This window comes from Benincasa hispida, chromosome 9 (genome assembly GCF_027475165.1).
Source record: "Benincasa hispida cultivar pf3 chromosome 9, pf3_genome.v1.1, whole genome shotgun sequence".
Taxonomy (NCBI): domain Eukaryota; kingdom Viridiplantae; phylum Streptophyta; class Magnoliopsida; order Cucurbitales; family Cucurbitaceae; genus Benincasa; species Benincasa hispida.
The window spans coordinates 100279593-100296135 of NC_143486.1; the positions used below are offsets into that span (position 1 = coordinate 100279593).

The 16543-nt window shown below is 34.8% G+C and overlaps 1 long non-coding RNA gene across 1 annotated transcript; it reads right to left on the bottom strand.

Moving 5' to 3' along the window:
- Nucleotides 1–2268: 2268 nt before the first annotated feature.
- Nucleotides 2269–3816, bottom strand: LOC120085326 (uncharacterized). The gene is made up of 2 exons (XR_005483878.2): nucleotides 3640–3816; nucleotides 2269–2611 (listed from the first exon to the last, which is right to left on the bottom strand). It is a non-coding gene; the product is annotated as an uncharacterized LOC120085326 (long non-coding RNA).
- Nucleotides 3817–16543: the final 12727 nt, after the last annotated feature.

A 16543-nucleotide genomic window follows, 5' to 3' on the forward strand; every position in this document is an offset into this window, starting at 1 on the left:
GAAATAAAAATTCGACAAAAAAGTTCGAGAGTTCAAAATATTCAAACATGTGGTTATAAAAAAGAATTGAATGCTTAGTAAAAGTTTGATAGTTGATTTGTAAAAGTCTAAAAGAGAGAATTCACTAGAGTATCTTTTCTGTTTTATTTAGACATTGGAGGGTGAAGGTTTGAACTATACTCAAATTGTCACAATAAATATAACTTTTCAAAATAGTTATTCAAATATAACTTCTCTTCATCTAAGACTCGATCGAAACGTAGAAGATATGAAATGAATACATTCCAAGATTTGTATTTAGATGGTAACTGAAAAGAAAAAAAACGTAGTAATTTATTTTATTAATATATACCTTTAATTCGATTTCACAGTAGACAATTAAAATATGACAAGAACAAAAATCAATTTACCTTTAAATCCTATAACATATTACAATTGTTTTATAAAACGTCTCTACTTTATTTAAAAAAAAAAAAAAATGAATGAGGAGCCCTATTGATAGTTCTTTATATCTTCCCTACCTACTAGTAGGTCAATTATCCAAAATAAATAATCAATTTACCTTTATTAATATATACTTTTAATTTTTATTTCACATTAGACAATTAAAATATGAAAGAAAAAAAATCAATTTACCTTTAAATCCTATAACATATTACAATCGTTTTATAAATTGTCTCTACTTTATTAAAAAAGGAATCAAAAGAATGAATGAGGAGCCCTATTGATAGTTCTTTAGATCTTCCCTAAGGTCACTTATCCAAAATAAATAATCTAATTACTTACTAATCATCGTGAGAGAAAAATGAATTGCTTCAGAATAACTGATTTTAGAACGAGTGCTCTTTATTTATTTATCTTATTTAGCTATGCACAGATTGACATATTGCCTACCTATTAAAGCATTCACCATTGGAACCAAACCTACATTATGGGATCGGTAAACTTTCATTTTCTCATAGGTAAATGAAGTCAATAGCATCCAAAATTCAATTTCTCACATGTGATAACAAGTACGTATGTCGATCCATCAAGGTTAAAATGCTTGTAGAAGGCACAATTTCAAAACCCATCTTGGAATGAACTATGAAGCATATAGTAAGACGCCAACAGATTGGGCATGGTTAATAGGGGCTTCTACAAGTTCAGTTTGATGCAGGTTACACTAAAATACAAAGCTCGATACTAACCTTTCAAGATCCTTACATTTTCAATTAATAAAATAGTTCAAAGAATGACACATTATAAGTTCAACATTAAAAATTAAAAAACTTATTGTACTTGTTCTTTCGAGACTCCTCTTCGACTCATTCTTTTCCCTCTCTCTCCCCTCCTCGAAAGGTTTCACCCATCTCATTGACCTAGACAAAGCTAGTTTGCAAGACAAGTATATGATTTCCAGGTTAGCGGTATATGTGCATACCCTTTATCACACCTAGATTACTTGTTCCACCTCACTCTATCGAGTGACTACGTGAATTCTCTAACAAGCATATACCCTTGATTAAGTACAGTTTTCCGATCATTCTATCATGTTAAGAGCTAGCTAAATCTTTCTAAGAGGCACACCTCTACCCCATTACAGTTCATGAACGGACGTTTCTCAGCTCTTAATCTTTCTAAGCGGCACACCCCTACCACATTAGGGGTCATGATCAACTTTTCAAGAGAACGTCCGTTCATAGAGTTTAAAACTTGCTAGGTATAATTTGACTAGTTAACTACTTGTGCCAAGTGAGTGCATATTGTTTTGGAAAGATATCAATAGACTAATTTTCTTCCCAATGAACCCTTTATCAAGCCTAGTATATCCGAATAATGATGCTATCAGATAACAACAAAATATATATGCTTTTCAAGAGCACTTGCATTACATGATCTGTGTGCTCATCCTTAGTGTTGAAGAAATTGGCACAAAAAGAAGAGGGGATCAAAAGAAAGAAACTTCTTTAGAATATATAAAGATTGACACTCTTTGAGAGAAATACTTTTTTCTCCTAATACACACCTACTTCTCTTCACTGTTTCGTCTAACTCTCTAGCTTTGCATTTATAGGGTTTGTCCCTATCTAAAAAATTTCTAGAATTCCTTGAAGCCCGAAGAAAGCCTAGGATATCTCTAGATATTTTCTGAGATATTTATTTACATACTTCAACATAATTCTACAAAAATCTATTATACATACTTCAAGAAGCTTTTAGGGTAGTTAGTGTTACTTCTACCCATTTTGGCTGCAAGTAAAATATTAACAAGGCCACATAATGATATTCTTCAAGTCTGAATAAACTGACTATTAAATTGCTGAAGTGAGTTCGGAGAAGGCATTAGAAAACGTATAAGAAGCACAATATAAGTTACGACAAATCTTAAGCCAAAAACAAGTCAGAGCATTGGTCCTAAGTAATAAAAACCATAGGAAATGGGGCAAAACTATCTCCATAAGAATAACTATAACCTCCACAACTTCAAGCAAACAATGCAAGAGAGCAAAGGAGATATTAGGCACTCCAGGGGAAAGCTTGATCAGTTTCCTGATAACTGCAACTACTTAGACCTCTGTCTCATCTTTCTGCGCTTTCTCTTGAGCCTCCTCATACGCTTCTTCTTCCACTGGCATTCAGAATCCCCCATTAAAGAAAAGTTAGAACTCATAACCAAAAGAGGAGGACGAAATCAAAGAAGTAAACCTCAATTTACACACAATGGTGGATGATAAGAATAATAATACTCCAATGTAAACTTCAAATTGGAAGCAGAAAGAAAAACCCACATATAAAGCAGCCAAAACTACAACCCGTTTGATAACCATTTCTTTTTTCTTTTTTTTTTTCTTTTTCGAAAATTACACCCATAAACACATCCTCCACCACTAAATCTCTTTTTTGATATCTACTTTCTACCCATGTTTTAAAAACCAAAGTCAAAATTTGAAAACTAACATATTTTCAAAAAACCAAAGACAAACGAAATGGTTACCAGGCTTAAGATTTTCAAATATTGGCTTCATTGATGAGAAAAGAAAACGTATGATCAACCATTCACCAGAGGCGTATTAGGAATTTATAACTTATGAGCTCATTAAATTAAGAGAATGTAAAAAACTTCCAAAACATTTGAGTGTAAAACAACAGGGAAAAACCCGAAGTATGCAAAGCAAAACAAAGAAAAACCATCAAAACGTTCGCAAATTGTATAGTTGTTTTTAGATAATCTTAACCATTTTCACTTTGCAATCTCAGTGATTAATATTAAACCTACACCTTACTGCGATATCAGCAGAAGGAAACCCTAGAGACCCCGTTTAGGAACAACAATAGGTAGATTTTGGTATTGTAAGATTAAATAAAAGCAATTACGAAGTCGCATATACATGCATCAGACTGCTAGACCTAAAAAACTAAAAGCATATTTTCGTACACCAAAATGCATCCCAGGATAATAGCAAAAAAGCCAAAACCATTTCCCAAATCATAAACCCTAAAGACATTAACAAGTAGTTTAAATACAACTTCAGAATCGAAATGTTCAAACCGTACATATAACATTGAGAAAATTGCAAGAATGGAAAAAAAAAAAAAGGTTCCGGGAATACAATTAACGTAAGATGTAGAGAAACGAAGAGAGTTGGGAAGATGAACCTTAGCTCTCATTGTCGATGGCGAACAAGCTTTGCCTCAGAAGAACAATGGCGGACGGTCGATCCTTCAGCCTCTCACGTTTGTCGATGAAGAGCATAAACTGGAACGATTATCTTAGGCGCCTTCCTATTTATAGGGGGATATCAGAACCCTAAACCTTGCTATCGAGTGTTGACCGAGTCAGAAGGTTATTTTAGTCTTTAAAATTATAAATAAATATTCGTTTTAATTAAATCATAAATCGATAAAAACACCTTTTTCATCCCAAGTTTTTTGGAATAACTGCATTTGATCACTGAAGTTTTAAATTAGTCATTTTAGTCTTTAAAACACGTTTGAGCAAGAGTTACCATCAAAATATAATAATCATTTCTTGTTATAATAAAAGATATTTCAAAATCTCCCATTAGTTACCGTATTTATTATTTACTATAGTTTTTACTATTTTAACATTCATCATTTTTTTATTATTATTTTCTACAGTGTTTACTATTTTCTTCTCACACTAAAATAGTTTACTCCTCAAACACATATTATTATATCCCGAACTAAAATAATCTACACTCCAAGCACAAACTATCATAACTCAACTATAATAACCTACGACTATAATGACTAACTTATTATCCTAAATGTTCCCTAAGTTTTCAATAATAGGTTTAAAATGTCCTCTTCATTAACAAATTTGTCCAAGTAGATTATTTAAATGTTAATGTGGCAACTTGCTGACTAAGTTGATAATTTGGATTTAAATTTGTCTCGTAAAGTTCTCTTCTAGAGACCCTAAGCCACCATCCAAAAAACCAATCTCATAATACAAAAAGTCTTAACTTAGTTAGAGGTTGCATTTGGTAAGGACTTGGTCCCAAGGATCCATACTGGCTATGTGTTCAAGATTTTATCTTTCAACCTTCTTCTTGTCTCTTAGAGACCTTGAAAAATATAGAGAAAGAACAGGTATAAGGAACAAATATTAGTATTGTTCTTGCCATTTTTTTTTTCTTCTTCCCTTGGTTTATTTATCTTCATTGTATCCTTGTGATATTTTGTTTATTTTTACATGCATTTGTTTTAGATATATAATTATTGTTGGTTTCATTTATTTGTTTATTTGCTTTTTTTTTCCCACATTCTTTCTCTTCTATGTGGCCTTTCTTTTTTTTTTTTTTTTTTTTTTTTATATTATTATTATTATTTTATTTTTTTCTGGAGGAAGTTAAGTATATACAGCAAAAAGAGTTGAGATTAAGGTTAAAATGGAGGTAACATACATTTTCCTTTGTATGTTAAAACAAGTCTTTGTTTTGTTAAAGAAGAGAAGGTAAAAAAAATTGTAAAGAGAGTTTGAAGAAGAAAATAGAGAAAATAGATCGGGGGTGTGGGAAAAATTAATTTGAAAAAGTAGAAGAAAAAAAAAATGAGAGATGTGAATTTTAAAAGAGTTAAGTATATATATATATTAGTTTTAAGTTATTATTGTTATTTTAATAAAAAAAAATGGAAAAGATGTGATCTGATGGGTAATGACACCCATTACACCATTTTTTTCCCTTTCCTTTTCCTTATTATTATTATTGTTATTATTATATGGATGTGTGTGGGTTTGAAACGAGAGGCAATTTTGCCGCCCATTTGTAAACACTACTTTTTTAAATTTTTATATTGTCATCATCACTTATTTTGATTTTTTTTTTTTAATATTATTGCTATTAAGCTCGCTAAACTTTGCTTCCCTATCTACTTCTCTTTTTCAATGAAGTGAGGGATCTCGAAAGACCTGTAATGAAATTCTATAGCAAAATTAGCATTTTCGCGGAAATCCTTCTATTATTATTTAATTTGATTTTCTATTTGGTTTTATTTCATTATTTTATGGTATCTTCCTTTCTTTTTACTCATTAGACCATCTTTTTCATTTTGAATGTTGTATTTAATCACTTATTTGTTATTATGCTCTTATTTTAATATGTCCATGCGTATGTAATAAATTATTTATTGTTATTATTCTTAATCTTTACTTATATTTTTGTAGAAAAACCAAGGATGGAATTTAGAAAATTTAGGAGTCCCATTTTCTAAAATTCTCGAGGTGAGTAGTCGATTTTTTTGGGAGTTTGAGACCGATCTTGGATATATATTTATTAAAATCTTAATATGTTATTTTACGCTACCTAATTTATTATGATGTTTCTTTAATTATGTTTTTTTTGCTTTTATATGCTTATATTAAAGAATTTTGTTTTCTAATTAATGTTTCTTTAAGTTTTTAAATCTTTTCTAAAATATATTTTTTTAATTATTTAAATTATATATTTTTTGTGTGTTTTTGAATATTTAAAAAATTAATATATTATTTCAAAAGGTTTTATAATAATTTATTTTTTTAAGACCTCCATTTTCCTTTAAAAAATCCTAGGATGGAATCTAGGAAATTTGGGAGTTTGATTTCCTAGAATTCTTAAGTGAAGGACCACATCTTTGGGAGTCCGAGATTTGATAAAAGAAAATGAATTCAATTAATGTTTTAAAAAATCATTTATTAAAATGCTATACCTATGATGGATTTTAATAAATTGTAATAATTTCTCGCATTCTTGAGGTGAAGAATTTTTCCTCCGTTGTAATGTAGCTCAATGAATGAAATTTATCCATCTATTTTATGGGATCATTATTTCAAATATTAGAATAATGAAGGTAAAATAATGTTGGGATTGGCATCATTTCTCGCATTCTTTGGGAGTCAGAGATTTCTCGCATTCTTTAGGAGTCCGAGATTTGATAAGGTAAAATAAGGCAAAATATTTTTTCTCAGTTCTAGCGCGCGCCTTTTACTAAACGATAAGCATCACATGCTCCCACTACGATCGTCTACCTCCAGCGCCTACGCGATCGAGCAACCAACTGTAGGATTGTATCAACAACAACAGAAGCACAAGGATCATCTAAGCACTCAAATTCACTAATTGTGGCAAAATATAAAGCATGCTCTTGCAAAAAACAAGTGAGTTTCAAGACATACCTTTTGTAGAACTTTTTCAAAGCTCCTTCTCCAGTTGCTATCTTCTCCAATTCTTGTTGCAGACTACCTCAAAATCTTCCCCACTGTTCTCTTGGTGCTCTAGATTGAGTTGTGGGACTCAAAACAAGTTTGAATCAACGAATGAAGGAGAAATGCTCACCGCAGCAATCTTGTTGAAGAACCTTTCTTCAAACTGAATTTTCTTTAATCCTTATACTACAGACCTATTTAGGTTATCACTTAAGGCATGATCCACTTGTATATCACATATACATGCTTAAGTTCACATAAGATAATCATGGAGTTTTGCTTATTGGATATGAGTAAATGGCAGAATGAAATAACATTTATTTTATTCATCAAACAATGTGTAACATTACAAACAACGAGACTCCAGGAGAATTAGGACATCAATCCCAATATACACAAGATGAAATTCAATCATTTCCCGAAGCAGGGATAAGTAGAGAGATTGCTGCCTTAAGGGCTGATTCCGAGATTTGAACATAGTGGCCACAACTTCTCTTTGGAAGAGAGGACTCAGTCATAGTAAGACTATGACTTATGTTCATTAAAGGATTCGGTGGTACTTAAGGAGTTAGATATAACTACACGGGCATAACGGTTATTGGTCGAGTTGTACTTACGAGCGATTTGTGTAGGGTTGTCACACTGCTGATTGGTTAAAATGGACACATAATATATATGTGGTAAGGAGAGTTCAGTTGTCGATCTTTAGTGGAGTGCCTGGCAGTTAACGAATGGTGGATCCCATGACTAAAGAGTTTAGTAAGTTATTCACATATCATTGAAGCTTCGAGATACAGGTCTATAAGATCCCCTTGGTAGCTCAATGGATTCAGTTAAGGATTAATTCTTGGTGTTGATTTGAAATGTTCAAATTGACAAGAGGTAATTCGATTATATATGATATGATCGATATGATGTATGAGTACATCTAGTGGAGGATTAATGTAAATAAGATTTATATTAAGTACTATGGAATAGAAAAAGAGATATGGTTTATATGTTTTATGAGATGAAATATTAAAACTATAGGTTATAAATATAATATGGTAAGTTAGTTATCATTTATATATATAATAATACTAATTATTGGATAATTAACTCGTTTTCTCTATAACCAATTGAGTGGGAGGTTATTGGTGGTTTCATGGTAACCATGAGATAAAAGGAAAAATATTTTCCTAATTTTAGTAAGGTTGTTGAAAATTGATGTTTTGAGATTTCCAATCTCGGAATTACTCACGGGAAGTTGTCGAGTAAATTGGATTTACTAAGCAATAGCTTGGAGTAAGGTAAACGATCGTGGAGTGTTAGTAGGCGACAGACACTCAGCTAAGCGATGAGCTAAACGATCGCATAGTTTTTGCTAGACGATCGCTTAGCTTTTCCTACACGATTGGGCATCGACCTATACGATAGGTTCTGCCATCTCCCACTTGCTCAATCGTTTACACGATTGTATTTCCTCCGGTCTTCTGTCTCAAACCAAGTCCACACAGAGCCTACTCTCTGGATTCTCACACCGAGAATACCAAGGTAGCCTTCTTGGTGGTGTCATACTCAACTCGACACTGTCGAGGTGCTGTGGAGGCCGTTTGTGTTATTCGGGGTGTTCGTGACCTAGGCGATCGCTGAGTTCGAGCGCGCGGTGTTCGTGCAGTGAAGCGGTCGTGTTGGACAAACGTTCGTAGTTGCTGTGTTGCTGTGATCGAGCGTTCGTGATCAAAGAGCTTGGTGATGAGTCTGCAAAAGTGTGTAGCGTTTGTCTTTGATCTTTTGTTTATCATGTTGTAATTTCTATAATTAATGCATAACCGTATGTTTCTATTTAGGACTGTAATTGTAAAGTTCATATACGATTGTAATTTGGAATGATCTTTCCACTGTTCATGGAAATCCTCGTATTCGATTTCCTTCAATTGGTATCAGAGCATGCGACAATTTAGTCAAAGACTCTGTTAAAGAGTTTAATGGATGATGATCAAAAGTTGTTTAACTATCCAAAGTAAAAGTTACTCTTGGACAAACCTAAAAGTCACTTAGTTAAAATCCTTAGCTGTGTTTTTTCTAAGTAAACTAAACCTTAGGTTATAAAATACTCAGTGGGAGGAAGAGATGTATCTAATATGTCTATGATTTCACTTATGTTTCTCCCTAAATGTTCACACCGTGAGATTCATGCTTAGCCTCGTGGTGCCCTGGGAACATCCCCCTTTGGATAGTGGTTGCATGAGTCAATATCAAGGTGGTGGAGAGAGTGTTTATAGTAAGTGGGTGAAGGGTGTGTGTCAACACGTCCTATAATCTTTGTCATTGGTTCACACCGTCAGATCATTCTATACTCCATCATGGCGCCCTGGGAGCGTCCCTCTTCAGATGGGTTTTATGCAGTTGGTCAAGATCAAGATGAACTCCAGAAATGGATAGGGTCGCTTTAGGTTTTGCCCCAATCGGATTTTTCCCTTAGGATTGGCTGCTTGGGGCGAATCTCTAGGGCCTAAAATGGCGGGTCACACTTACGGGAGATTGTTAAGTAAGTTAATGATTTCTTACGGGAGATTGTTAAGTAAATTAATGATTTTTTTGGCCAAATCAATGATGGCTAGTCGTTATAGGAACAAGAGTTGCTCTGGTACTAATGACTGGTTAAGAACTTCTCAATTTAGAGGAGGGATAATTAACCTCCCTTCGATGGCTTTGTCCTAAACCTTTGAAGCGTCATTGCAAAACTAAATGTCACACGGGGTTCATATTAGTTCTGCTAAAACCTTATTGGATGTTATTTGTTTTATAACGAGTATTTGCTTAAAAACCTAACGTAGGTCAATGTGTTTTTCTTTTCAGCAACTCATTAGTATTTTTGTTTAGTGCTTTTAATATGACCAATTATATATAGTGGAAAGAATTGTGTGAAACATATTTCGTGGCAAACAACCTCGAATTTGTCATGGTTGAGGAGTGTCCTCAAGTCTCGACTCTTGATGCACCGCAAAGTGTTCGCAATGCATATAAGGTGTGGATGAAGGCTGATTCATGGCCTAACTTCACATTTTGGCTAACATACCTAATGTTTTGGCCAAAAGGGTTGAGAACATGGTCATTGCACGAGAGATTGTGGACTCGTTGCAAGATTCGTTTGAACGTCAATTCTTACTTATCGAGCGCAAAGGGATGGATGACAGCGCCAATAGTGTCAATTATTATGACACTGATCCCACAACTCTCCAAAAGAGGAGAAAAGACAGTAAATCTGATTTATTAATCTTGGAGACGTGTTTGGTAGAGAATGATGATTCTGTCTTGATCCTAGATTTGGGTGCTACCAATCATGTCAGTTCCTCTTACTAAGAATTCAGTTCCTGGCAAACGTTGCCACAGGGAGAGATGACTCTATGAGTCGATACTGGTGAGGTTGTTTCAGCTGTTGCTGTAGGCAGGCTGAAGTTATTTGTTGACAAGAAACGTTATCTGTTACTGGATGATGTTTTCGTAGTTCCTCATATTAAGAGGAACTTGATCTCGGTTTCTTGTCTCATTGGACAAGGGTATACCGTCTCTTTTTCTGAGAATAAAGTATTTATTTTCATGAATGGAATGAAGATTAGTTATGGTTCAATGGAAAGTAATTTATATGTACTAAGGTCGTTAGTCATAAACGCCTTGTTTAACACTGAAATGTTCAGTACGACAACTATAGCTAAAAGACCAAAGGTTTCTCCCAAGGAAAATGCCCATCTTTGGCATTTAAGGTTAGGTTACACAACCTCAATAGGATTGAGAAGTTGGTGAAAAGTGAACTTCTAAAGAGTTTAGAAGAAAACTCCTTGCCGGTATGTGAATCATGCCTCGAAGGCAAGATGACCAAACAACCTTTTACTAGAAAAGGTTATAGAGCTAAGGAAGACTTGGAGCTTGTACATTCAGACCTCTATGGTCCGATGAATGTTAGAACTCGGGGTGGGTACAAATATTTCATCTCTTTCATAGATGATTATGCAAGATTCAGGTATCTCTACCTAATGCAACGTAAGTCTGAAGCCCTTGACAAGTTCAAGGAGCATAAGGATAAAGTTGAAAACTTGTTAGATAAGAAGATAAAAACACTATGATCTGATCGTGGTGGAGAGTATATACACCTCAAATTCCAGAACTATATGATAGAACATGGGATTGTGTCTCAACTCTCAGCCCCTGGTACACCTTAGCAGAATGGTGTAGAAAGGAGAAACAGAACCTTGTTGGACATGGTTTGGCCTATGATGAGTTATGCTCATCTTTCAGACTCGTTTTTCAGTGCAGACTGCATGTTATATTCTGAACAACGTTCCCTCGAAAACTGTTTCTGAAACACCTTTTGAGTTATGGAGAGGCCGTAAAGGTAGTTTACGTCACTTTAGGATTTGGGGTTGTCCGACACATGTGTTAGTGACTAATCCAAAGAAGTTGAAACCGCGTTCGAAGGTTTGCCTCTTTGTAGGCTACCCCAAGGAAACGAGAGGTGGATACTTCTATCATCCGAGTGAGAACAAAGTGTTTGTTTCTACAAATGCTATCTTCTTAGAAGAAGACAACATGAGGGATAATAAGCCATGAAGTAAACTCATTTTGCTTGAGATTTCTAGTGAGATTGAGACTGTTGAGTGTTTAACAAGAGTTGTTGAACAGGCTGACGAATCAACAAGAGTTGTTGAGGTCGAAACATCTTGTCAACCAGCTCAAGAGTTGAGACTGCCTCGATATAGTGGGAGGGTTATGAACCCACCAGATCGCTACATGGTTTGACTGAAGCCCAAAACATCATTTCGAATGATAGGGTCGAGGATCCGTTGTCTTTTAAGAAAACAATGGAGAATGTTGACAAAGATGAATGGGTTAAAGCCATGAACCAGAAAATGGAGTCTATGCACTTCAATAACATCTAGAAGCTTGATTATCCTATCCATAGCTACATTTTATGATTATGAAATATGGAAAATGGACGTCAAGACTGCCTTTCTTAATGATAATCTTGAGGAGACCATCTATATGACTTAACTAGAGGGGTTCATAGTTCCAGATTAAAAGCAAAAAGTTTGCAAGCTTAATAGGTCCATTTATGGGCTGAAACAAGCATCTAGATCATGGAACATCATATTTGACACTGCGGTCAAATCGTTTGGCTTTGATCAGAACGGTGATGAGCCTTGTGTTTACAAGAAGATCATCAACAACTCAGTAACTTTCCTGTTACTGTATGTGGATGATATCCTACTCATTGGGAATGATGTAGGGTATCTGACTAACATTAAGAAATGTCTAGCTGCTCAATTCCAAATGAAAGATTTGGGTGAGACACAGTATGTTCTAGGGATCCAGATCATTCGGAATCGTAAGAACAAACGATTAGCCGTATCTAAAGCATCGTACATCGATCAAATGTTGATCAGGTACAGGATGCAGGATTCCAAGAGGGATTTATTACCCTTCAGGCATGGAATCGTTTTGTCTAAGGATCAATGTCCTAAGACACCTCAAGAGGTTGAGGAAATGAGACGAATTCCCTATGCTTCAGCTGTAGGAAGCTTAATGTATGTAATGTTGTGTACCAGACCGACATTTGCTATGCAGTAGGGATTGTCAGTCGGTATCAGTCCAATCTAGGATTTGATCATTGGACAGCGGTCAAGACGATCCTCAAGTATCTTCGGAGAACAAGAGACTACATGCTCATGTATGGAGATAAGGATTTGATCCTTACAGGAAACACAAACTTTGACTTTCAGACCGATAAAGATTCTCACAAATCGACATCAGGGTCAGCTTTCACTTTAAATGGAGGGGCTGTAGTATGGCGAAGCATCAAGCAAGGATGCATCGCGGGATCCACTATGGAAGCTGAATTTGTAGCCGCTTGTAAAACAACTAAGAAAGTTGTTTGGTTAAGGAAATTCCTTTCAGATTTGGAAGTTGTTCCAAATATGTATTTACCTATCACTCTGTATTGTGATAACAGCGGGCTGTGACAAATTCAAAGGAGCCTCAGAGTCATCGTCGGGGTAAGCACATAGAGCGAAAATATCACTTGATCATGGAGATTATGCATCATGGTGATGTGATAGTCACGAAGATCACATCAGAGCACAATGTTGCTCATCCCTTTACAAAGGCTCTCACGGCTAAAGTGTTCGAGGATCACCTGGTGAGTCTAGGTTTGTGGGACATGGGCATCTTGTCTAGGGCAAGTGGGAGATGATATTGGGGTATGCCCTAGTTTATTGTATATTGTACATGTTTTATATTGTATTGTACATTAGTCTCCTGAGGTATTAGGACAAGTGAAAGATTGTTGGGATTTGTGTCCTAATTCTCCAGAGTCTCGTTGTTTGTAATGACACACATTGTTTTATGAATAAAATAACTATTATTTCATTCTGGCGTTTACTCATATCCAATAAACAAAGCTCTATGGTTATCTTATGTGAACTTAAGCATGTATATGTGATATACAAGTGGATCATGCCTTAAGTGATAACCTAAATAGGTCTGTAGTATAAGGATTAAGGTGGGATACTTGATCCTGTCAACACTACGCATACGGACTGCTTTGTAGAGGTTTGCAAGTGTTGTAAGCTACTACATATGGTAGATCCTAACCATTCGTGTGGAGACATGCGAGCGGAGGTGTCCTATATAAAGAGTTTGTATAAGATAGGGTTGGCAACGGGGTCGAGGCGGGGCGGGGGAGGGTCCCCCATCTCCGGCCCCGTGGAGGAAATTCCCCCCCATCCCCGTCGGGGAAACGAGTCCCCGCAGGGCCCCATTCCCCATTTCCTTGCTGGGATTCCCCTACTAATTCCCCGCGGGGAATCCCCTATTAGATCCCCACGGGGATTTCCCATTTTTTTCTTTTAATTTTTTAAGTTTGGGCTTGACTTTTGGGCTTAAATTTAGAATTTATATATTCAATATTGGGCTCATAACACTATAAGTCTATAGTATACATTATAAACATACATATAAATAAGTTATTTTATATATTATAAATATATATTGATAAAATATTAAAAATATAACTATATAAAATCAGGGTCGGGGTCGGGGTGGGGATACCATCCCCGTCCCCGCGAAAAATTTCCCTGGTTTGACCCCATCCCCGATCAAACTGGGGATTCCCCGCGGGAAATTTTGCCAACCCTAGTATAAGATCGGACCACGAGATGACTAGACTCTGTATATAACACTATTGATATTGGAGACTTACATCTCACATAAACGACTATAAGTGACACGACCTCAATCTTGAGTGTTTTGGAAACTCCTACCTTTGAGGGCAGTCCTTTTATTAGTATGGGTGAGAGTGGCCAGATTGCCAACTCAACATGCCTACCTTTTTGGGGACTTGTCTGATTTGGGAGCTAGGAACTTAATACACAAGATGGAGTTCACTCCTTTCCCGAAGCAGGGATAAGTAGAGGCTTGAACATAGTGGCCACAACTTCTCTTTGGAATAGAGGACTCAGTCATAGTAGAACTATGACTTATGTTCATTAGAGGATTAAATGGTACTTAAGAAGTTAGATGTAATTATAGGGGCATAACAGTTATTGACCGAGCTGAACTTACGAGCGATCTGTGAAGGGTTGTCGCACTACTGATTGGTTAAGATGGACACATAATATATCTGTGGTAAGGAGAGTTCAGCTGTTGGTCTTTAGTGGAATGCCTGGTAGTTAACAGATAGTGGATCCCGTGACTAAAGAGTTTAGTCAGTTATTCACGTACTGTTGGAGCTTCGAGCTACAGGTCCATAAGGTGCCATTGGTAGCTCAATGAATTCAGTTGAGGATCAGTTCTTGGTGTTGATTTGAATTGTTCAAATTGACAAGAGTTAATTTGATTATATATGAAATAATCGGTATGATGTATGAGATACATCTAGTGGAGGATTAATGTAAATGATATTTACATTAAGTACCATGGAATAAAAAAAGAGATATGATTTATATGTTTCATGAGATAAAATATTACAACTATAGGTTATAAATATAATATGGTAAGTTAGTTATCATTTTTATATATAATAATATTAATTATTGGAACTAATTGAGTGGGAGGTTATTAGTGGTTTTATGATAACCATGAGATAAAAGGAAAAATGTTTTCCTAATTTTAGTAAGGTTGTTGAAAATTGATGTTTTGAGATTTCCAATCTCGGAATTACTCATAGGAAGTTGTCAGGTAAATTGGATTTACTAAGCGACATCTTGGAGTAAGGTAAACGATCATGGAGTGTTTGAGACAGACACTCAGCTAAGCGATGAGCTAAACGATCGCATAGTTTTTGCTAGACGATCGCTTAGCTTTTCCTAAACGATTGGGCATCGACCTATACGATAAGTTCTACCATCTTCTACTTGCTCAATCGTGTACACGATTGTATTTCCTCCGATCTTCTGCTTCAAACCAAGTCCAAACAGAGCCCACCCTCTGGATTCTCACACCGAGAATACCAAGGTAGCCTTCTTGGTGGTGTCATACTCAACTCGACACTATCGAGGTGCTGTGGAGGTTGTTCGTGTTGTTCGGGGTGTTCGTGACCTAAGCGATTGCTGAGTTCGAGCGCGTGGTGTTTGTGCAGTATAGCGATCATGTTGGACGAACATTCGTGATTGCTGTGTTGCTATGATCGAGTGTTCGTGATCAATGAGCTTGGCGATGAGTTTGCAAAAGTGTGTAGCGTTTGTCCTTGATCTTTTGTTTATCATGCTGTAATTTCTGTAATGCATAATCGTATGTTTCTGTTTATGACTGTAATTGTAAAGTTCATATACGATTGTAATTTGGAATGATCTTTCCGCTGCTCATGGAAATCCTCGTGTTCAATTTCCTTCAAATAAGACATTTGTTTTAAAACTTTTTTTTTTTCAAAATGGATTTTTTCACAAAAATAAAAAAAATAAAAAAAATTCAAGATTTAAAATTTGACCATTTTTAAATTGGTGTTGTGGGGTGCTAACATCTTCCCAAGCACACAAATGACTCATGAACTCAACGGCTAGTTTTCGCAGACTATTTTTATTTGATTTTTTTATTTTGATGTCCAATCACAGTGTAAAAAGAATTGGTGGCGACTCTTTTTTATTTTCTTTTAAAATTAACCCTTTTAGAGGACGACGACTACTCTGCGTCATCTCAGGCACGTGGTGGCAAATATGGTGTATTAATTAACAAAACAACCAAAATCAGTTTAAAAAATAAATATGTTATGATTAAAAAATAAATATGTTATGATTAAAAAATAGTGAACTATACTTAATCAATGGTAAACTAATTATAATTGTTAAAAAAATAATCTCATAAAATATTAATCATAAAGATAATTAATTAACTACATATATAATTTATTAATAAATTAATGGTATTAATACATCAATTCTTTATGGTTTATTATATAATTAATTAATTTATTTATGAATCTGGAGTAGTTAAATTCAAATATTATAATTTAAAATTTAATATAGTTTTCTAAAATATAAATTAAATATTCATATAATAATTAGTTGTAATAATATAAAATAAAAAAAATAAATGTGTGTATTAAAAGGGAAAAGAGAGTATGCATAAAAAAATACACTTTTGGATGGGTATAGAATAACTTATTCTCATCCTAAAGAAACTTGTACGAGACGAGGGGATGTGGATGTGTATCCTTTACCTAATCTCACCCTTATTTTTATCCCAATTCCCTCGATCTAAATACCCACTCAATAGACAAAAGAACGAAAATTTAAAAGTCAATTATAAGATTTGAGAATTAAATTTGTAATTTAACATTATATATCATTCATTTGGTTTATACTAGATTAAAAAAATGTTCTC